This window comes from Rhinoderma darwinii, chromosome 4 (genome assembly GCF_050947455.1).
Source record: "Rhinoderma darwinii isolate aRhiDar2 chromosome 4, aRhiDar2.hap1, whole genome shotgun sequence".
Taxonomy (NCBI): domain Eukaryota; kingdom Metazoa; phylum Chordata; class Amphibia; order Anura; family Rhinodermatidae; genus Rhinoderma; species Rhinoderma darwinii.
Genome location: NC_134690.1, coordinates 388805571 through 388829713, shown reverse-complemented (window position 1 = coordinate 388829713; position 24143 = coordinate 388805571).

The window sequence follows — 24143 nt, the reverse complement described above, 5'->3', positions numbered from 1 at the left end:
GGAGTGTCCGCAGCGGAATTTAAGTGAAATTCCGCCATGTGTGAACCCGCCCTAACAGTCCTTCTGCCTATAATATTCATTTGTCTCTGAGTCCTGAGGACATGAGGGAGCCCGTGCGGTCATGTGCAGTTTGGGCGGCCATGGGCCCCCCGAGAGCCTTGGGCCCCGGCTGGCCGGCCGAACCGCCCTAATGATGATCCGCCACTGTTTCCACCATAGAAGTCAATGGAGACTGAATAATGAGATCCATGTATACGTATGGACAGGTTTGGACTGGCCCACTAGAGTAGCAAAGGATCCTCCGGTGGGCCCAGACTCTGACTCAATGAAGGGTCCCAAAAGGTCTAACAGAAGTAAACCCCATTTGGAGATAACTTGGGACCAATCACTTGCCACCAGGGTCTGTTTCTTATGGGTGAATCACAAATAACCTTAGACCTTATTGGCGATATGTCCTGTGTACAATGATAACAACAAGTGGATGTGCACATATTTTGTAGAGGTGATGGTGGGCCCTCAGAATCATTCCCTCTGGGGGCCCAAGGGACCCCAGTACTATACTGCGTATGAATGAGAGACCTCCATACAGGAAATGTATGGTTACTGTTTTTCATCCCTAAACTACAGGTGCATCAAAAACTGGGCATACAATACTCAGCAATAATATTTTTTTCCAGATGTGTTACTGTATGCAAACTGAATGTCACGATTCCGGGGTAAGTGAACGCACTAGGCCGCTCTGCCGTAGCGGAGTGGCAGCTGACCAAACAACAGTCAATGTAAAGTCTAAGCACAAGAGTACCTATATGAGAGTCCAGACAGACACAATATGTAGCAGATGCTTTGGCACAGATGATTCTTGGCACATATGATACTTGACGTGGCAGATGACACCAACACGACTCCAACACTAGACTTCAGCTCAGGAACAAACACAGTTACTGGATACAGGATATGAGAAGCAGGATACGGGAACACTGGGAACAGGATACAACTAAGGAACCATTTGCTTAACTAACATGGGAAGACAACAACAATGTTCAGGCAAGGAGGGAGAGGGCAGAGTCCATTTTATAGTCCAGGGTGATCAGGAGATTGGTTAGGGAACAATTTACTGGTGCGTGTGCTGGCCCTTTTAGGCCGGGTACAAGCAGCCGTGCACCCTAGAGACCATAGACTGACATTGCAGCCGCGAGTGCTGGCTTCTCCAGGGAGGGAGATGCCGGCAAGTTCTCTGAGTCCTGCGGTCACGGCTGTCAGTAAGTACAGTGTGTCGGCACATATCAGCCAAACCAGAAATTTGTCCAAAAGGAAGAGAGATGTGTTACTGTCAAATACTTGTATATTATTGTATTGTATAAGCGGGTGCGATTTTGATAGTAGGTTCCTGGGTAGCCCACGTGACAACTAACATGGCAACACTTACAGGGCCCATAGGGCCTGTCAAGCAGCTTTCCTGATTATCTGAATGTCATACCTGCCATGTAACACAGCATTCTGAGAGGGAAGGGGGGGGGGGTGTAGCAGAGGTGGGCAGATTTATGAATATAGGCTAGAAAGACTGTTTAATGCTCCGGAGGACCCGGCATGTCCATGCATTACTCAGACAGTCTATTGATTTGAATGGGCAGCGTGTAATGCTTAATTTCCCCTGTGGTGGTGCTGTGAGACCACCACTTGCTGCCAGGTTCCACCAAAGATCACAGCTGATCAATTGGGATTTCAGCACTTTAATCAGCTTATCATTAGAGGAACCTTCTAACAAAAAGGCACAGTCCTAATCGGACACCCCCTTTAACCTGTTGACGCACAGCACCCTAAAACGTTAGTGCCGGCAGGAATAAGTTCCCGTATAGCGCTGTACTGTTATAACACAGACATGGAGTGGCATAGAGATTGTGCCCAGAGGAGCGGAAGTGCCAATCACAGCTACCCACTCTAACTGCAATGCTGATCTCAGTATAGAGGAAATAAAATAATGGAGGATACCCCTTTGTAGGCATCACAAGGATTTCCTGTGATTCAATATATGCCCATACAGGTAATGGGCAGAGAATCCGGGGTCCATCGAAGGACCCTAGTGCTGTCTTGACATGTCACATACTGGTATGCGACAGCCGTTAAGGGGAAGTATGGAGCGGGCTCACGGGCTGAGCTGTTATACAGCCGACACCTCACTGCAACGGGCGGAATCAGAGATCACTTTGATTCCGCCCGTTTAACACATTAGATGCCGTGGTCAATCACGACCGCGGCATTTAAATTGTTAGAATTAGGAGGGCGCCCCCTCAAACCTGCCATCACGCTCCCCCGTGGCACGATCGGCCCTTTACAGTGGTTGTTATGGCAGCCTGGGGGCCTAATAAAGGCCCCCAGGTCTGCCATCTTTGTATTCTTTTGATGCTCTGCCTCCCTGGCTTCAAAGGACACTGTCAGAATCACGATATACTGCAATACATTAGTATTGCAGTATATCATGCAAGCGATCCAACGATTGCTGCTTCAAGTCCCCTAGGAGGACTAATAAAAAAAAGTAAAAAACAGTTAAATTAAGATTCTTATAATGTTTCAAAAAAAATTAATATTAAAAGTTCAAAAAAAAACCCTTTTCCAATTTTTTTCTCCTAAAGCAATGTTAAAAAAAAATAAAAGTTAACATAACTGGTATCGCCGTGTCCGTTAAACGCCGAACTATCACAATGTAGCGTTGTTTAACCCGGTTGGTAAACGATGTAAAAAAATATATATAGAACTTGCAAATTGCTGTTTTTTGGTCACCTTAGCTCTCCAAAAAAAAGGAATAAAAAGTGATCAAAAAGTCGCATGTACCCCAAAATGGTATTGGTGAAAACTACAGCCCGCCCCGCAAAATTTAAGCTCTCACACCTCTAAATTGATGGAAAAATAAAAAGGTTATGGCTCTCAGAATATGGTGACACAAAACATTTTTTTTTAGCAAATAGTTTAATTTTTAATTAAAAGTGGTAAAACAAAAACAGAACATATGAATTTGGTATCGCCGTAATCATATCAACCTGTAGAATAAGGTGAATATGTAGTTTTTACCCCCTGATGGACCTGACAAAGAAATAGAAACGTTATGGCTTTTGGAAGGTGGGGAGGAAAAAACTAAAATGAAAAAACTCAAATTGGCCTGGTCTTTAAAGGGAATGTGTTGCCAGAAAAACATGTTTGTTTTTTTTTAATTAAACATTTAGTGTGTAGGTGATTAAACATTGTTCAAATTTTTTTTATTTTTTTCACGAGTCAGGAAATATTATAAATTAATTCTAATTTATAATATTTCCCATTGCTGGTCACTAGATGGAGCTATTCCCAAAATTGCAGCATTGCAAAATTGGGTAAAAAGCCCTCGCTCTAGTGAGCTCTCAGCATCCCCCCCCTCCTTTATCCTGGCTAGTGCCGGGATAAACGAGGGGTTTGAACGGTCTAACCTCCTACACTGTGTGTCGCCATTTTTTGAGCTAACACACAGTGTAGTAGGTTTACATACAGTAGTAAACGTACACAAACACGAACATACATAGAAATCTCTTACCTGCTCCTGCCGCCGCGGCTCCCTCCGGCCCGTCCGCACCGTCTGCTGCCGCTGGTCCAAGTGCACAAGTCCGGAAGCCGCGACCGGAAGTAGTAATCTTACTGTCCGGCCGCGACTTCCAGTCCACAGGAAAATGGCGCCGGACGGCGCGCATTTCAAATTGGACTGTGTGGGAGCGGCGCATGTGCAGTTCCCACACAGACGGCGTACATGTTAGTGGATGGAACGGGCCCCGTTCGCAGTCCCTATGGGACTGTGGCTGCCGTATTCCATGTCTGTATGTGTCGTTAATCGACACATACAGAAATGGAAAAAAAAATGGCAGCCCCCATAGGGAAGAAAAAGTGTAAAAATAAGAAAAAGTAAAACACACAAATAAATATAAACGTTTTTAATAAAGCACTAACATCTTTAACATATTAAAAAAAAAATTGTGATGACACTGTTCCTTTAAGGGATTATATATAGCCAGTTGCTAAACAATATATACAGATCGGATTATACAACAGATCCAGTACTGCGTTCTGGTTTCTGTTCTAAACCAGGATGTAAATGTGAACAGAGCCTTAAAAAGTAAAAAAAAAAGTTAAGAAGACCTCTTTATAGGATATACACACACATATATATATATATAAAAATAATGATTAAAAAGATAAACACTAAGGCCCTATGCACACGACCGTAATTTTCATCCGTAATTACAGAATCTGTAATTATGGATGAAATTACGATCCCATTAATTTCTATTGGCCACGGACACCTTTCCCTATGTTCACGGATGTGTGTCCAGGCCGTAAAAATCCCCAAAGATCCCCAAATTATAGAACATATCATAGTCTTGTCCGCAATTGCGGCACGGACTCGCCCATACAAGTCTATGGCGGACGGCTATGGATGTGTTTCCGTAGCCGTCGGATCCGTATTTGCGAAAAGTGAAAATCCTTACGGTCATGTGCATGAGGCCTTACATGTGTAGCCCAACCAAATACAACTTATCCCGTGAAAAATACAAGGCCTTATATAGCCACGTCGTAGTAAAAATAAATGTTATGACTGTCACAATGTGGGAAAACAAAAACAGAAACATTTTTGGGGTCCTGAAGGGCCCAAACTGTCCAAGGTCCTGAAAGGGTTAAATTTCAATGTTTAATACAGTTCCAGCCATGTGTTATGTAATTATGATAAAAGCGAGGTTTACATATGTCATCGCTGAACTAACCGTGCGTTCTTTTACTATCTGCGGAGTTATAGATAGATATTATTCTAGGGTCTATTATAGTGTTATTAGTGTATTGCATTATTTATAGCTTTCTAGGGGTTATTAAACCTATTTAATGACATCTGATTTCACCGGTCACATAACTCCTGTATATTCCCCTGTGTTTACTTCAGCTGTTATCGGCGGCGTCTTACTTCAGCTGGCTGATATGCATCTCTGCCTTGTAAAATACTTTCTCTCGTATTCTCTATTAGTCATAGAGTGGGTTTCAGTTTGACTGCTGTCACAGAATGATGTTCTCCTAATGTCAAATGAGTCACGGAGCAGGCGAGAGCGCGGTCCGCAGGAGCTCCACCTTGGTGTCAGTTTCAGAACTTAGCATTTGCTCTAATGCTCCTAGAAAAGGCAAGTGGCATTATGACCAGATTAGAAGGGGTGGCCGAATGTCACTCCCATGGTCTCTTACTTAAAAATAAAACCAAATGAGAAGAGACGTTGTTCACAGATCTGTTTAAGACGTTAATACTGGAACGCTGTCCACAAACCATTCCCAAAAGTTTAACTGGACTGTTCATGGTTCCTAGACACACAAGGAAAAGTGTTCAGATCTTTATACTGTCAGTCTGTATCCGTAAAGTATAACCCCATAAAGAAACTACTATTCAGAATATTTTGGGGAGTTATTTAATTTAACATGACAGTCAGCGTTCACCCTTGAACACCATTTTGGGGTTTTGACATAAATAGGTCCAAAATTCTCTGCTGATTGATTTCTTAATATATCTTCATAGCAGTCAGCGCTCCATTTTTCTGATACAGAGCTCCAAATTCCCCCCGTGTAGACATAGATAAATCATGGCATCCTCACTGCCTTCAGCCACCACTAGGTGGAGCTTAAGAGTTTGCTGCATACTATGTATACTTTGAACTCAATAATAAGACAGTATGCAGTGAGCTCCCCCTAGTGGCTACCAGAATTCTATAATTCAACTCTTTGCCCATGCAAAAGATTTGGAGCTCTGTGTCAGAAAAATGGATCGCCAACTACTATAAAAATGAATTATGAGATTAATCAATGTAGAAGGTTGCACCTAAAAATGACATAAAGTTAAACGTAGACATTAAAGGGTTATTCCCAAAATCATAAATGATCACCTATCCATAGGATGGGTGATAATTGTTGGATCACTGCTGGGACCCCACTGATTGTGAGAACCGAACCCCAAGATCCTCCTCACTGCTCAACTGCAATGAAGAGGACATTGAATAGAGTGGTGGTCATGCGTGCGCGCTGCTGCTCCATTCAATGTCTAGGGGAATAACAGAAACAGCCAAGTACAGCGTTCGCTTGTTTCCGTCATTCTCATAGACAGTGAATGGGGCAGTGAATGCTTAACCACCGCTTCAGTCAAGCTCCTCCTCACTGCGGGGCGGGGGGGGGGGACATTTATAGAATAGATTTTTCTTTTTGGTTCACGGACAGCTGAAGATGAGTCAAATTTATAAGGAGATCGTGCACCTCTTGCACACGACCGAGTTCGGGCCGTGAAAAATTGTCCGAGTGTCGGCAGGATTTCCCAGCCCGTGGTACAGGTGAACTGGACTTCTGGCATCATAGATGTTTATGATGTTAGGAGTCCCTGCCTCCCCATGGAACTGCTGTTCCATATTGTATCATTTTGTTCAGTACAGAACAGCAGTTCCGTGGGGAGGCAGGGACTCCTAGCCTCATAAATTGTCTATGATGGCAGGAGTCCCGTTCACCTGTTCCGTGGTCGGGCCGGGAAATGCGTCCGACACTCGGACCGTTTTTCATGGCCCGAACTCCGTCATGTGCAATTGCACTAAATGTTTGCATTCACTGACAGCAACCCAAAATCTTGAAAATGTAGAGTAATTGAAACAAAGGGCCTCGGAAAAATTAGAGGAAAATGGTTAATATCTGCCACTACTGCATTTCTCCCACAAAGTATATGAGACAGTTGCATAACATCAGATAACAGTGACCACCAATATTACCCTCATCTAAACATCTTCGAAAATATATTGTATGTGAAAAAGTCAGAAAGAAGGTGCTATTAAATCCAACTATGTGCCTGGACATCGGTAATAAGTACTGTCATTCATTTACATATCGGTTTATAACACTCTATGGCCTTATTCACATGAGCGTGTTTCTTGTCAGTGTGCTGTAATTGTTAGGGCATGTTTAGACGTAGCAGAAACTCTCCGCTGCAGATTTTGCTGCAAATTCGCGGCAATTATGCAACAAATTGGAAATGTGCATATTTGACAGGTAATTCAGACATTGGCAGATATCACAACGGACTTGCCGCAGATTTCAGCAAAGGCTGAAATCTGCTGCTTCTCCGTAACAGACTGTACATGCTGCAGAGTGAAAATTCAGCACCGCAGCCTAAGGCCTTATTCACACGAACGTGTGTGTTTTGCGCGCGCAAAAAACGCTGCGTTTTTTGCGCGTTGCAGTTCCGAGTGTCATCAGTGTTTGGTGCGTGGGTACGTGATTTTCACGCATATGCCATCCTTATGACACGCGGTTTTGATGTTTAGAAAAAGAAATGAAGGAAGTGCTTCCGTGTGCTGCACGTGATTTTCACGCACCCTTTGACTTCAATGGGTGCGTGATGCGCGAAAAACGGGCAAGTATAGGACATGTCGTGAGTTTTACGCAGCGGACGTACGCTGCGTGAAAATCACGGACTGTCTGAATGGCCCCATTGAATAACATAGGTCCGTGCGACGCACGTGATTTTCACGCGCGTATCACAGACGTTAAACACGTTCGTGTGAATAAGGCCTAAATTCTGCACTGTGATTTTCCGCAATGACTGAACTGTTACCTAAAAAGCTATAGAAACCAAAGGAAAAAAACGCTGCCGCGGATTTCCACCAAGTCTGAACGTGCCCTTAACAATAGACTCCACACTGACACATGCAATTTAATGGGGCTATTCATTCATCCTTTTCTTTTCACGAAGCCTGTGTACATTACGAGAAACGCACAATATGCTCTATAAAACCCACCCGGATAAAATATAACTTTAGCTCAATGTTTAGCTGGAGTCAATCATATAAAAATGTAAACAACCTGTTTTCCCTTTGAACTACATTCCTAGCGATGTTACCAGATTGCAAAACAAGACGACCTGCACGATACAGAAGGTTCTATTACTGGACTCGTGGGGGCAATTGTGCATTTATAAAAAAAGACATCCAAAAAGAAATGTTATGTAAGGGCCTGTTCACATCTTCGTTGCCCTTCCGTTGGGGGGTTCCGTCGGAGGTTTCCGTCAGGTTAATCCCCCAACGGAAAGGCAAACTGAAAGGTTTTCGTTTGTCACCGTTGTGACCGGGTTCCGTTGTTTTGACGGAATCAATTTGTGTCTGCTGTCTGTCTTTAAATATAACTATAATTGTTGCAGCTGGAATGTTTTGGGCTTTTATTATAGTTTATTGATACTTTTTAATTTCTATTATAATTTATTTGTGCCCCCCATAAAGTCATTGAGGGAACATTATCATTTTATCCTTTTTTCTTTTACACAACGTTTCACTCAATAATGTAGGGGAAAACATCCGATCAAACCTATGTTTCTCCGTTTCTTATCACATACAGCAGCATGCTTTGCTTTTTCGTCTGATAGCATTTTTTATTTCTCATCATTTCCCCTTTTTACCCGACAGTATTTTGCTTCAGTAGTTGTATGCCAAAATCAAGAGTGGATCCAAAACACAGGAGAGGTACAAATCTTTCCATTAGTGTGTGCTCACACGTGGCGCATGCCTCCCAACTTTGAAATATCACAAAGAGGGACAACCGATGCGGCGCCCGCCAATTTTTTTTCTTTTAAGTCACGCCTCTAATCCCACCTAATCATCGCCCATACACACCTGGTTCAGCCCACACAGTATCATGCTCCCATAGTGCCTCCCACACAGTATAATACCAATTAGCTACCCCCACACAGTATAATGCCTCCATAGCTGCCACCATGACGTATAATACCCCAATAGCTGCCACCATACAGTATACTGCCCCATAGATGCACCCATACAGTATAAAGCCCACACAGTTGCCCCATACAGTATAATGCCCACACAGATTCTCCCATGCAGTATAATGCCCATACAGATTTCCCCATGCAGCGTAATGACCCCATAGCTGCCCCATCAGTGGCGGACACAGACTGCAAAAGGCCCCTGTGCAGATAATGTGCCAGGGCCCCCCCCCCCCACCCCGCAAACTTCTCATGGCCGACGGTCCGCTTTCAGCTGCATCGCTGGGTCTCCTAAGTGACCCAACAATGCAGCACTAGCAGCCGGGGCGTCACTAAGGCTGGGTTCACACACACACTATTTACGGACGTAATTTGGGCGTTTTAGCATTGAATTACATCCGAAAATGCGGCTCAAAAGCGTCGGAAAACATCTGCCCATTCATTTGAATGGGTCTTACGATGTTCTGTGCCGATGGTCATTTTTTTTTACGCGCCGCTGTCGAAAGGCGGCGCGTAAAAAACTGCCTGTCACTTCTTCAGATGTAAATGGAGCCGTTTTCCATGGACTCCATGGAAAACCAGCTTCAATTACTTCCGTAGTGGACGCAGCAAAAGACGCCTGCACATGCCATTACGGCTGAAATTACGGTGCTGTTTTCTCCTGAAAACAGCACAGTAATTTCAGCCGTAACAGACGCTGCCGTGTGAACATACCCTCAGGGCTTAAAATGTCCGGGAAATAGCCCCAATACATATGTGTCCGCCCCAAAAAAAAGTGTGTGTATAGGAGACAGCATAGCATATCTATAGCACTACGACCCTATAAACTATGGATAGGATTAGATACAGTGGCTGAGCAGACAGTATCACACATGATAGGATTAGATACAGTGGCTCAGAAGGCAGTATCACACATGATAGGATTAGATACACAGCTCAGCAGACAGTATCACACATGATAGGATTAGATACAGTGGCCCAGCAGACAGTATCACACATGATAGGATTAGATACAGTGGCTCAGCAGACAGTACCACACATGATAGGATTAGATACAGTGGCTCAGCAGACAGTACCACACATGATAGGATTAGATACAGTGGCTCAGCAGACAGTATCACACATGATAGGATTAGATACAGTGGCTCAGCAGACAGTACCACACATTATAGGATTAGATACAGTGGCTCAGCAGACAGTATCACACATGATAGGATTAGATACAGTGGCTCAGCAGACAGTATCACACATGATCGGATTAGATATAGGGCCCAGCACAGTATCATACATGATTGGATTAGATACACAGCTCAGCAGACTGTATCACACATGATAGGATTAGATACAGGGCCCAGCTCGCTGACATTGCGGCTCCAGCGCTGGACCCAGGAAAGGTAAGAATAATAATTTTGCTTCTTTATGTGTTACTGATTATTTTTGTGTGTTTGTGTTTTTTTTACAGGTTCGGTTGTTGGACTTCGGATACGAGGACTTCAATGACGGCGTTTTTTTTATTCTCAATAAAATGGTTAATGAGGGTTGTGTTTTTATTTCAATAAAAAAAATTTCTATGTGCTTGTATCTTTTTAAACTTTATTATCACCGCCTTAGTAATGGCCGCTGGCTGATTGACAACCTCCATTACTAAGGCGAGGCTTAATGTTAGCCGGTGCAGAGTCTACACTAACCCCCATTATTACCCCGGTACCCACCGCCACCAGGGGTACTGGGAAGAGCCGGGTACAAACCAGTACCCGACCAGCTGTAGTGACGGGCAGGCACCGGGGTGGCCGCAGGCTGGTAGTATTAGGCTGGGGAAGGCCAAAAACAGTGGCCCTTCCCACCCTTGTAATGCTGCCTGCTGCTGCTGTGTTGTATCTGGCTGGTTATGAAAATTGGGGGGGACCCGACATCGTTCTTTCCAATTATTTTTTAAATGACGTGGCGTCCCCCCCATTTTCATAACCAGCCAGATACAATAAAGCAGCAGCAGCCTAGCATCACCAGGGTAGGAAGGGCCACTGTATCTGGCCTTTCCCCTCCTGATAATACCAGCCTGCGGCCACCCCAGTGGCCGACCATCACTACAGATGGTCAGGTACTGGATCGTACCCGGCTCTTCCCAGCACCCCTGGTGGCGGTGGGTACCGGGGTAATAAAGGGGGTTAGTGTTAGCCTCTGCACCGGCTAACACTAAGCCCTGCCTTAGCAATGGATGCTGTCAATCAGCCGGCGGCCATTACTAAGGCGGTAGTAATATAGTTTAAAAAAAACCACAAAGACATAGAAAAAATATTTTATTGAAATAAAAAAAAAAAACACAACCCTCATTAACCATTTTATTAATAAAAAAAAAAGCTGTCATCGAAGTAGTCCTGGAATCTGACGTAGTCCAACGACCGAACCTGTAAGAAAACACACAAAAAATGATTAGTAACACATGTGTTAGGGTATGTGCACACACACTAATTACGTCCGGAATTGACGGACGTATTTCGGCCGCAAGTACCGGACCGAACACACTGCAGGGAGCCGGGCTCCTAGCATCATAGTTATGTACGACGCTAGGAGTCCCTGCCTCGCTGCCGGACAACTGTCCGGTACTGAAAACATGATTACAGTACAGGACAGTTGTCCCACAGCGAGGCAGGGACTCCTAGCGTCGTACATAAGTACGACGCTAGGAGCCCGGCTCCCTGCAGTGTGTTCGGTCCGGTACTTGCGGCCGAAATACATCCGTCACTTACGGACGTAATTAGTGTCTGTGCACATACCCTAAGGCTTAGATACAGGGCCCATGTGTGATACTGTCTGTGGGACCCTGTATCTAAGCCTACCACAAGGTAGGCTTAGATACAGGGTCCAGCAGACAGTAATCTTATACAGTATAAGATTACTGTGTGCTGGGGCCCTGTATCTAAACCTACAGTGTGGTAGGCTTAGATACAGGGCCCAGCAGACAGGATCACGCATGGGCCATGTATCTAAGCCTACCATGTGATTGGCTTAGATACAGGGCCCAGCAGACAGCATCACACAATCTGTGATCCTGTCTCATGGGCCCCCTAAGCCTGCTACATCGTAGGCTTAGGGGTTGTGCAGTCCCTAAACATTGATGGCCTATCCTCAGGATAGGCCATCAATAGCTGATGTGTCGCCCGGGACCCGCAAATCAGCTGTTTTGAAGGGGCCGCAGCACTCGTACGAGAGCTGCTTCCCCTTCATTTCACTACTCGCCCACACTGTGAATCGCCGAAACCGATTCACAGTGTGACCGGAATGAAGTGACAGGAATGAAGGGGAGCAGCTCTCGTACGAGTGCTGCGGCCCCTTCAAAACAGCTGATTGGCGGGTCCCAGGAGTCGGACCCCGCCAGTCAGGGCTATCTTACCTTCCTCTTCGGCCGCGGCGGGAGTTCTGTCGTCTCGATGCTGTGCGCGGCGCATAGCGCTGTGACGTCATGTGCTGCGCACAGCGCCTGACGTCAGGACCTCCGCTGCGATCCGGAACCAGGAAGGTAAGTAAAGTATGTTACTATAGTAACAGGGGCCCGCGGCCCGAGTTACTATAGTAACTTTTTATTGATGTGGTGCGGGGGGCCGTGGGCCCCCCTGGCTTCGGGGCCCGGTCGCAATTGCGACCGCTGCGACCCCTATAGCTACGCCAGTGGTCCACGGGCCTCTGTCTCAGTCCTCAGCATCGCGCAGCTGAGAACTGAGTCGGCCAGCAGAGGAACGGGCCCCCTTCCCACGCGGGGCCCTTGTGCAGCTGCACCGGCTGCACATGCGGTATGTCCGCCCCTGTGCCCCATATAGTATAATGCCCCCTGTACAGTATAATGCCCACACAGATGCCCCCATACAGTATAATGTCCCCATAGCTACCCCATACACTATAATGCCCCATAGCTGCCCCATACAGCTTAATGCCCCAAAAGCTGCCACCATACAGCATAATGCCCCCATAGCTGCCCCCATACAGTATAATGCGCCCTAGCTGCCCTTATACAGTATAATGCCCCCTTAGCTGCACCTAGTGCCAGCGCCCTTGTAGATAGTGACATAGTGTCCATGTAGATAGTGCCCATGTAGATAGCACCACAGCGTCCCCAGTAGATAGTGCCCCTATATAGTGCCACAGTGTCCATGTAGATAGTGCCCCACCCCCTTGAAGATAACCCCACACCCCTGTAAATAGAGCTATTGGGACTCCCTCTAGGAGCGAAATCCCCAGCCAGAGCACAGGCTGGGGATTCCACTCCTAGAGGGAAGCCCTGATGTCACTGTCCATATATGGACAGTCAAGAAGTAGAAAAGAGAGGCAACACTCCAAACAGATGTCATCAGAAAAGTGGATTTATGCTCCCTTCAGTGCAGTAAACAGCACTGTTTACTGCACTGATGGGAGAATAAATCCACTTTTGTGACGACATCTGTTTGGAGTGCTGCCTCTCTTTTCTACTTCTTGTTTGGACACTGTCGGATTTACAAGTCAGATCCCTTGAGGTCGGCACCCATCTGGGCCCTGGAGGCTTCTCTTGTTCTGCTGTGCTGCCCACACTCTCTTTCCATATATGGACAGTGACGTCAGTGGCTACTCCTTGAGCGGAATCCCTGTTGCCGACTCTGGCAAGGGATCCCGCTCCTGGACAGTGACCTCAGGGGTTTCCTCTAGGAGCGGAATCCCACAGCATACATAGTAAAATTTTCCGCAGCACATATGTTTACGCTGCGGAAGTACAATGAAGTAAGCCATAGGATTATATTGTAACGTTTTCCGCAACGCCACGTGTGACCGCAACCTTATATTATTTCTGTTTATTTTCCAGTCCTCTTTTTGGCCTCCAAAAACTGATGCAAGATACTGACCGAAATACTGCAGTGTCAAAGTGGCCTAAGATCTTTTAGAATGACTTTTTCATTTTCATACCCTCAGTGTATGTTCACACGCTTAGCAAAAAATGTCTTAAAATGCGGAGCTGTTTTCAAGGGAAAACAGCTCCTGATTTTCAGCCGTTTTTTATTCAAATTCGCGTTTTTCGCTGCGTTTTTTACAGCCTTTTTGGAGCTGTTTTTCTATAGAGTCAATGAAAAACGGCTCCAAATACAGCTCAAGAAGTGACCTGCACTTATTTTTCGCGGGCGTTTTTTTACGGCCTGAAAAACGTCCGAAAAGAGGCCTTGTGAACATGCCCTAACAATGGATAAAAACATATTTATCTTAAAGGGTTATTCCCAAGTTGAGTCATATTTATTTTTTTTAATCCCTTCCCTAACTACCGTTTTTTCCAACTAGATATCGCAGCTAGTGCTGGTTATCTTTTCTAAAAGGGTGCGTGAGCGGCTTGATGTCAATCTAGCCGCTCTGCTCTGCTAGTGCGCGCTCCCGACGTTGCTAGATAATCTGTTCTAGCAGCATCGGGAGAACGATCGTCTCAACCAGGCATGATAAGCATGGTAAGAGGACGTCCCCCTATTGCCTTTTACATAGTTTTATAGTACCACTTTGTATTTCACGGCACCCGCACCTCCTCCCTGCAAACCCCCGCCACCCTTCACGGTTACACACTTACCCCCCCTTGCGGAAAGCCACTTCCCCCACTTGTGGCCAGGGCCGCCATCAGGGGGGTATTAGGGGTAGTGGTGTGAGGGGCCCGGCCAAACCTAACTGAAAGGGGGGCCCGGCAACTGCCGCAACATTCTTTTGGTAGGAAAAAACGGGCCCCTGTAATGGGGCCCGTTTTTTTCACCAAAAGAATGTCGTGAGCTGCTGCTGCTGCTGCGGGCCCCCTCCCCTCGTCATGGGGGGCCGTCAAACAGTCCGCCCGCGCGCGCGCACCCGATCGCGCGCACAAGGATACTCCCGCGCGTGCGCACTCGCGAGCGCGCACCCACGAACGCCCGCACTGGAGACCGCCCGCGCGCGCACCCGCGATCGGCCGCGCGCGCACCCGCGAACGGCCGCGCGCGCACCCGCGAACGGCCGCGCGCGCACCCGCGAACGGCCGCGCGCGCACCCGCGAACGAAGCGCGCGCAGCCGCGGACACACATGGACAAAACTTACCTGGAGCCTGTCTGGAGGTGAAGGACTGGACGTCTGGACCGAAGACCTCGCCTGGAAGACATCGCCGGAAGAGGACTTGAGTGGGAGCAGCAGCTCTTCTGACACAGTGAGTAAATTATCTCAAAGTGCTGTTTATGTATGGTCCTGTTCACACAAAAAAATCACACAAAAATTCCTTAAAGAATTTTGAGGCAGATTTTGACCTGCCCACACTATCTTGCCGCGATTTTTTGCTGCGTTTTTTGCTCGCGGCGATTGAGGACAGCAGACAAAAAACGCAGCGAAAAATGCATTTTCTGCCTCCCATTGATTTCGATGGGAGGTCAGAGGCGGAACCGCCGCAAGAAAGGACGTGCTGCTTTTTCTTTTTTCCGCGACTGGCTCCCATTGATTTCAGATTAAATCAATGGGAGGCGATTTTGGAAGTTTTTTGGTGCTGATTCTGACGCCGTGTCCGAGTCAATATCAAGGCCCAAAAACTCTGTGAACTGGGCCTTATTGTTAGGGCTTATTCAGACGAACGTGTAATACATTCGTGCAACGTGCGTGATTTTCACGCGCCTCGCACGGACCTATGTTACTCTATGGGGCCGTGCGGACTGTCAGTGATTTTCACGCAGCGTGTGTCCGTGTGTCCACTGCGTAAAACTCACGACATGTCCTATATTTGTGCATTGTTGGCGCATCACGCACCCATTGAAGTCAATGGGTGCGTGAAAATCACGCCCAGCACTTCCGCAGCCGTATAAACTATGAATGAAAACAGAAAAGCACCACGTGCTACAAACATACAAACAGAGTGTCATAATGATGGCGGCTGCGCGAAAATCACGCAGCCGCGCATCATACGCTGCTGACACACAGAGCTGTTATGGACCTTTTGCATGCGCTAAACGCCACGTTTTTTGCGCGTGCAAAAAGCACATGCTCGTGTGAATCCGGCCTTAGGGTAGGAACACACTAGGCATGAACACTGCAGATTTTATGCAACACATTTTATTGTGGAAAATCCGCAGCGTATTACAGTGGCAGCAGAGTGGATGAGATTAGAACAAATCTCATCCACACGCTGCAAAAATAATGGACCTGCAGTGTGGCTTTTGGCTTTTTAAGCCGCAGCGTGTCAATTTATGCTGCAGAATCGCTGCTCGTCTGTTGCGGAAATGCTGCGGTTCTGCCGCAAAAATCACAAATGAGAAAAAGAAAAGGTACTTTTTTAAATTGATAAAGTTTAGACTTTCCCCGGCCGTAGTCCTGGTGACGCGATCCTCTTTTCTTAGCGCAGCCCCGCCTCCTGTCATGACGTTTCATCCCATGTGACTGCTGCAGGTCACATGGTCTACAGCGTCATCCCAGGAGGCGGGGCTACGTTCAGAAGAGAGAGATGCGTCACCTAAACTACGGCCGGGGCAAGTCTAAACTTTTTTTTCCCTACAGGATTCCCGCAGCGGACATGCCTCACCAAACCTGCGCCACTATTTGGTGCGGTTTTGCTGGCAGAATTCCCTGCGGCTACCGGGGCGGATAAGCTGTGGAGTTTTACTCAGCATATCCGCCTAGTGTTATGATGTCGCTCCTGGAGCTGCTGCCGGTCTCTAAATAGGCAGTTGGTTCAGTAGAATTTGGAATTATTTTTTTTTGTGAACCAGCTTAAAAAAATACAAAACTTTTGTGTTAGGGCCTGTTCACATCACCGTTCGCTTCCGTTCCGGGGTTCCGTCTGAGGTTTCCGTCGGGTGAACCCCGCAACGGAAAGTGAAAGTGACAGAACAGCTTCCGTTTCCATCACCATTAGCGCAGTCGACTACGCTATTGATTCCGTCCGAAAACCAGCCGGAATGGTGACGAACGGAAACCATTAGCGATGTTTCCGTCACCATTGAGATCAATGGTGACTGAAACGGAAGCTGTGCTGTCACTTTCACTTTCAGTTGCGGAGTTCACCCGACGGAAACCTCAGACGGAACCCGGAACGGAAGCGAACAGTGATGTGAACAGGCCCTAACACAAAAGTTTTGTATTTTTTTAAGCTGGTTCACAAAAAAAAAATAATTCCAAATTCTACTGAACCAACTGCCTATTTAGAGACCGGCAGCAGCTCCAGGAGCGACATCATAAGGGACACACTAGGCGGATATGCTGAGTAAAACTACACAGCTTATCCGCCCCGGTAGCCACAGGGAATTCTGCCAGCAAAACCGCACCAAATAGTGGCGCAGGTTTGGTGAGGCATGTCCGCTGCGGGAATCCTGCAGGGAAAAAAATGTTTAGACTTACCCCGGCCGTAGTCCTGGTGACGCATCTCTCTCTTCTGACCGTAGCCCCGCCTCCTGGGATGACGCTGTAGACCATGTGACCTGCAGCAGTCACATGGGATGAAACTTCATGACAGGAGGCCGGGCTGCGCTAAGAATAGAGGATCGCGTCACCAGGACTACGGCCGGGGCAAGTCTAAACTTTTTTATAAATTTTAAAAAGTGCCTTTTTTTTTTTTCTCATGTGTGATTTTTGCGGCAGAACCGCAGCATTTCCGCAACAGAGGAGCGGCGATCCCACAGAATACATTGACACGCTGCGGCTTAAAAAGCCAAAAGCCACACGGCAGGTCCATTATTTTTGCAGCGTGTGGATGAGATTTGTTCATATCTGACCCACTCTGCTGCGACTGTAATACGCTGCGGATTATCCACAATAAAATGTGCTGCATAAAATCCGCAGCGTTCATGCCTAGTGTGTTCCTACCCTAAGGCCGGATTTACACAAGCGTGTGCTTTTTGCGCGAGCAAAAACGTGGCGTTTTGCGCTTGCAAAAGGTCCATAACAGCTCCGTGTGGCAGCAGCGTATGATGCGCGGCTGAGTGATTTTCGCGCAGCCGCCATCATTATGACACTCTGTTTGTATGTTTGTAGCACGTGGTGCTTTTCTGTTTTCATTCATAGTTTATACTGCTGCGGAAGTGCTGGGCGTGATTTTCACGCACCCATTGATTTCAATGGGTACGTGATGCGCGAACAATGCACAAATATCGGACATGTCGTGAGTTTTACGCAGCGGACTCACGCTGCGTGAAAATCACTGACAGTCTGCATGGCCCCATAGAGTAACATAGGTCCGTGCGAGGCGCGTGAAAATCACGCACGTTGCACGGATGTATTACACGTTCGTCTGAATAAGCCCTAACAATAAGGCCCAGTTCACAGAGTTTTTGGCCCTTGATATTGACTCGGACACTGCGTCAGAATCAGCACCAAACAACTTCCAAAACCGCCAGTCGCGGAAAAAAGAAAAAGCAGCACGTCCTTTCTTGCCGCGGTTCCGCCTCTGACCTCCCATCGAAATCAATGGGAGGCAGAAAATGCATTTTTCGCTGCGTTTTCTGTCTGCTGTCCTCAATCACCGCAGGCAAAAAACGCGGCAAGATAGTGTGGGCAGGTCAAAATCTGCCTCAAAATTCGGTGCGCGGTTCCAGGCGGTCGCCGGTGCGCATGCGCGGGAGTTTGCGGGTGCGCGTGATCGGTCGCACGGGCGGCGGTGTTTGACGGCCCCCATGCTACCCAGGGCCACCATCAGGGGGGGGGGGGTATTAGGGGTACTGATGTGAGAGGCCCGGCCAAACCTAATTGAAAGGGGGGCCCGCAGCTCATGACATTCTTTTGGTGAAAAAAACGGGCCCCATTGCAGGGGCCTGTTTTTTTTCTACCAAAGGCAAGTCGCGGCAGTTTGCCGGGCCCCCCTTTCAATTAGGTTTGGCCGGGCCTCTCACATCAGTACCCCTAATACCCCCCCTGATGGCGGCCCTGGGTACCATGATATAGTACTGGACGGAGTACCGTTAACAGGCGGTGCCACGGTAGGGGGGCCCCGAAAATTTAGCTGTAGGGGGCCCTGAAATTCCTGATGGCGGCCCTGCTTGTGGCACAAACGCCCCCCTCGCAATATGCCACATCCCCTCCTCCCGACAACCCTTCCCCCCCTGTGTGAACACCTGCCTAGTAGGCAGGACCTGGACCCGACCGCGGATGCATCCACCAAGAAGTGGTCGGGCCGGCATCTAATGCGCATGCGTGTATAAGCCCGTTCACGAGTACACTGACATCCTCTCCTAAGTAGGAGAGGATATCATTGCGCAAGCGCGGCTACCACTAGAGGAAAGCAGTGCTGACCGGATCCCTAGACAATGAGGAATAAACAAAGATGCAACGAACAAGACTTTAAGAGCAAATCCCAGGAAAAGTACATCATTTAGAAAAATAAAGGTAATTACAAAAATGTATATCTTTACATGATTGGGCAAAATAAATAGATTTATAAAGATGGGAATAACCCTTTAATCCGTTTTTCCATGGAGCTTATTGTATTGTATAATGTTTTTTTATTATTGTTTTTTTCATTTATTTTTACTTCATGGATCCATCTATTTACTTGATTTTCCTCATAAATAACACGATTTACATAGGGATTCATGCACACCGGTGTATTAAAGTCTCATTACAAGCTCCGAGTTGTTCAGATCTGTAAAAAATATCAAAATTCTGAATACAGATGTATTGCATGTTGTAATATAGGAAAACAAGCCATTCTTCTGGACACCAATTTTACTTACATAATATTATAGGCGTATTATTTCTACTTATTAAAACTTGTTATTAACACTGTTTGTAGTACAATTATATTCAAAATTTCTTTTACCATTTTAGAGCAATTTTGAGGGGTCGGAAAACCTCTTTAAATAAAGAAAAAGACACAAAAGAAGGCTATAGTTTCATGTACGTCACCATAGCATAGAGATAGGTGGACATTATGGGTTAAGTATAAAAATTTGGTGATGAAAATATTTACAATTATGCAAAGGTGGCAGGCAAAAGGACAATGATGCCATTTTTAGAACAATTCTGACTGGTGAAACTTTTTAGCGGCACGGTTAAAGTTCCGTGCCATATGCGTCACACTGTATTTTGGTTTGGAAATAGGAACGGTCACAAGGGGCTTCATGTAGAATATATTCCTTGTACAATATTGGTTACGTTTTGGAATATTCCACATTGTAGAGGCATTTAGCTAATTTTCCCTCATTGGATTCGATGCTGAAATTTATTTTGGACCCCTATGTTAACAATTGACCTGATATTTTACTTTAGGACAAAGCTACAGAGCTCTGCTCTCTCGCCAGATACATACAGTTCATTTAAGATGGCTGCGACATGAGTTTTTTTTACATACACAGACAATATTCACTATAAATTTTTATTTATATAATACAACCATCTGCTAAAACACAAAAATTAATGCAGCAACTACCAATTCAACGACCTTAGGGGGAGTTCACACAGAGTTTTTTTGACGGGTTTATTGACGCGTAAAACGTGCCGCAAAACGCGCCAAAAAATGTCCGAAAATGCCTCCCATTGATTTCAATGGGAAGCGGAGGCGTTTTTTTCCCGCGAGCGGAAAAAACAGCTCGCGGGAAAAAGAAGGGACAAGCCCTATCTTCGGGCGTTTACGCCTCTGACCTCCCATTGACATCAATGGGAGGCAGAGAAAGCGTATTTCGCTGCATTTTATGCCCGCAGGCGAAAAACGCAGTGAATATCGGCGTTGAGGCAGAGGAAAATCTGCCTTAAAATTCCAAACAGAATTTTGAGGCATATTTTCCTCCTTCCAAAAAACTCTGTGTGAACCCAGCCTATATCTGTCACATCAAAAGAAAACACATCACTACAGTATATACAGGGGAGAAACAAAACAGACGTAACTATATGATGTCCGGTCAGATATTATTCATTATAGGGATGGTTGCTCTTAGGCGGGATTCACACGACCGGGTCGTTCCCGAGCCCGAGTGTCGGCCGGTAAAATCGGCCATTTTGCCCGGCCGGTTTGCATAAAGTTATGCATCCGTGCCGGGCCGGGCAGATCCGGACAGTGACATCAGCGGCAGCTCCTGAAGGGGAATCCCCATGTGTTCGGGGATTCCGCTTCAGGAGTTTCCCCTGATGTCACTGCCCAGATATGGACAGAGACATCAAGCGCTCTGTCCAGGAGCGGAATCCCCGAAAACACGGGGATTCCGCTCCTTTAAGGAGCTAAAGTGCGGCTAGCACATAGCAGAGCGGGGAGATACCTCCCTGCTCTGCTATAGTGGCGTCGCTGCAGTAGTAGCAGCCGCAGCAGCAGCAGCTGCTGCTACTAGCGGCGCCATCGAAGGTGTCGCCGAGCCAGGGTGCTTTTAACAAGCAGGGGAAGGGAGCCAGCGCAGCGCTCCCTTCCACCTGCTGTACACCCCGGCCCTGCCACACAGTGTACAGCGATGCCATTAGTCAGAATGGCATCAACTCCTCCTCCTCACATGCACTCTGCGCTGTGAGGAGGAGGAGATAGAGCGCAAGCGACGGAAAACCCGGCCATCACTCGGGACACATTCCGGTGATGGCCGTGTAATACCCGGCCCCATAGACTTCTATGGGAGCCGGGCGGCCGGGTGTCCGGGCAAAGATAGAGCATGTCCTATTTTTTGACGGCCGGATTTCCCGGCCGTCAAAAAATCGGTCGTGTGAATAGCCCCATTAGGGGTCTATCATTCCTAATGCAGCCGGGTGCCGGCCGATTTATGAACGGCCGGCACCCGGCCGGGAAACCCTGCCGTGTGAATGAGGCCTTAGTATTGCCTTGATAGAAGAAGTGTTAATAACAATAACCAATAGAACAATATTGGGGGAACATTTTTTGCATTTTTTTTTCCCATTTCTTAAAAAAATCTTTCACTATGGTTCAAGCTCCAAAACAATATTTAAATTTTTTTATTTAACCTCTTCCCACCGCAGCCATTTTTTTTATTTTAATTTTCGCTTTTTTCTCCCCACCTTCCAAAAGCCCTAACTTTTTTTGAATTCCCCTCGATATAGCCGTATGAGGGCTTGTTTATTGCGGCACGAGTTGTAGTTTTTCATGCCACTACTTATTGTACCATATAATGTACTGGGAAAGTTGAAAAAATTTATTTGTGGGGTGGAATGGGAAAAAAAACTGTGATTCCTCCATTGTTTTTTGGGTTTCGTTTTTACGGCATTCACTGGGCGGTAAAAATTATATGTTAATTTTATTCTGCGGGTCAGTATGATTACGGTAATACCAAATTTATATCGTTTTTTTTTATGTTTTACTGCTTTTACAATGAAAAAACGAATTGCTAAAGATAACATTTTTGTGTTGCATTATTCCGAGAAGCCATAACTTTTTTAATTATTGATTGAGCAATGTGAGGGCTTATTTTTTGCGGGGCGAGCTGTAGTTTCTATTGGTATTATTTTGTACATGAGACTTTTTGACTTTTTTATTCAATTTTTTGTGGGAGATGAGGTAACCAAAACAAACAGCGATTCTGTCTTTTAATTATTATTTTTTTTATGCGTTCACTTTGCGTGTTAAATAATGTTGTATTGTAATAGTTCAGACTTTTACGGATACGGTGATACTCCATCACCGAAAAAATAAAACAGTTCTGGGTCTCAGAATATGACTTTTTGACAAATAGTTTTTATTTGTAGAAGTAGCAAACCATAAAAAACTATATAAATTTGGTATTGCTGTACTGGTATTGACCTGCAGAATGTAATTTTTAGGGTCTGTTCACACCTACAAAAGGAAGTGGCTGAAAATTACGAGGTTGTTTTCTAGGGAAAACAACCTCTGATTTCAAAGCGTTGAAGCCAAAAATTAATTTTTTATTTTTTTTAATTTGAAGCTGTTTTTTAGGCTTTTTTTAACCATTTTTTAGGTGTTTTTCACACCCCAAGAAGCTACTTCTTTTTACGATGCGTTTTTTTAAATTCAAAAATTGTAAAAATCCGCCTCATGTGAACAGCACATTGTATTTCCCATTGAAGTCAGTAGAAAACTGTTTGCAGGCTTATTTCAAGTGTATTTTGGAGCATAATACGAGGCTTTTACACTCCAAAATAAGCCTGAAAATAAGCTGTGTGAACATACCCTTAGCGCACAGTGAATGCTGTAAAATCTAAACTCGAAAAACGATAGCGGACATGCTGTTTTTTTTCAACTCCACCCCACAAAAAATGTATAATAGTTTTTAAGTACAATATATGGTACCATTAAAAATACAACTCGTGACACAACAAACAAGCCCTCATTCGGCTATATCGACAGAAATATAATAAAAAGTATTGGCACTTGGAAGGCGGGGAGGAATAATACAAATATGTGAAAACGGCCGTGGTGCCAAGATTTTGAAAAATGTCTGATAAACTTTTAAAAAAGTCACATGGTTTATATTCTATGGGATCCCAATTTTTAGGCAGAGCAGAGAACGACTGCCATGAACAGCAAATACATAATGACACCGTGACTCCTCCGTGACAACAGATTCTTATGGGGGCACCCCACAGATGATTTAGGGGGCTCAAAAACTTAAGATCGGTTTGTCCAAATGGTACCATACTCGTAACGATTTTGTTTTTTGGTCATACTGTGAGCAAAATTGAAGCTAAATTTTACCCTAGAACTTATCAAGCCCCTATAAAGTAAATAAATCTGATCTTTACTTACATAATCCGGACAGCAGCCCCCTTTATCGCTTCGGCTCCGATCTCCACCTGAACACACATCTAGCTTCTACATGGAGCTGCAAACAACTTATGTATTAGTATATTACATACACGGTCATTGCTGTCACTGAATTCAAGAAAGACCATGATGTAAGACAAAACATGACTCCATAGTCCTTCTGACTAAGAGCCGCACTCATCATCAGTCCCATAATAACAAGTGATTTGGACAGATTTTTATTTTAATGCTCCCAAATTTTCGGCATAACTTGTGTGGATTAGAGCCGTGTACAGCTGTGAAGGCAATTAATATTTTATTACAACTCATTCCTTCCATATGCCTTAACCGTTTCTTTTTTTTCTTTTCGGTCCACTGAAGGTGACATAATTTCACAGGAGTTGCGCCTAATGGAAAAATTCATGAGTCGTAGAAGTGAGAACTGCCTGTACAGCGAGAGCTATCCGTAGAAAGAAAGAGGGAGGGTGATGGGTTGGGGGGGGGGGGGTGGGTATGGGGGGGTCAATGGTAAAAATTTCTATCCAAAGCTAACGGGTGGGGGATTACGTTCGGAATATATACATGAATTTAGCTAGGATCATATTTTTCAATAATAAACATGAGTAAGCCACGATGACTCATAACCCAGAGGGCCAATTACTGCATCTAAAAAAAACAAAAATTTTTTTAGCTTTCTCTCACACATAAGATGAGGAAAAAAA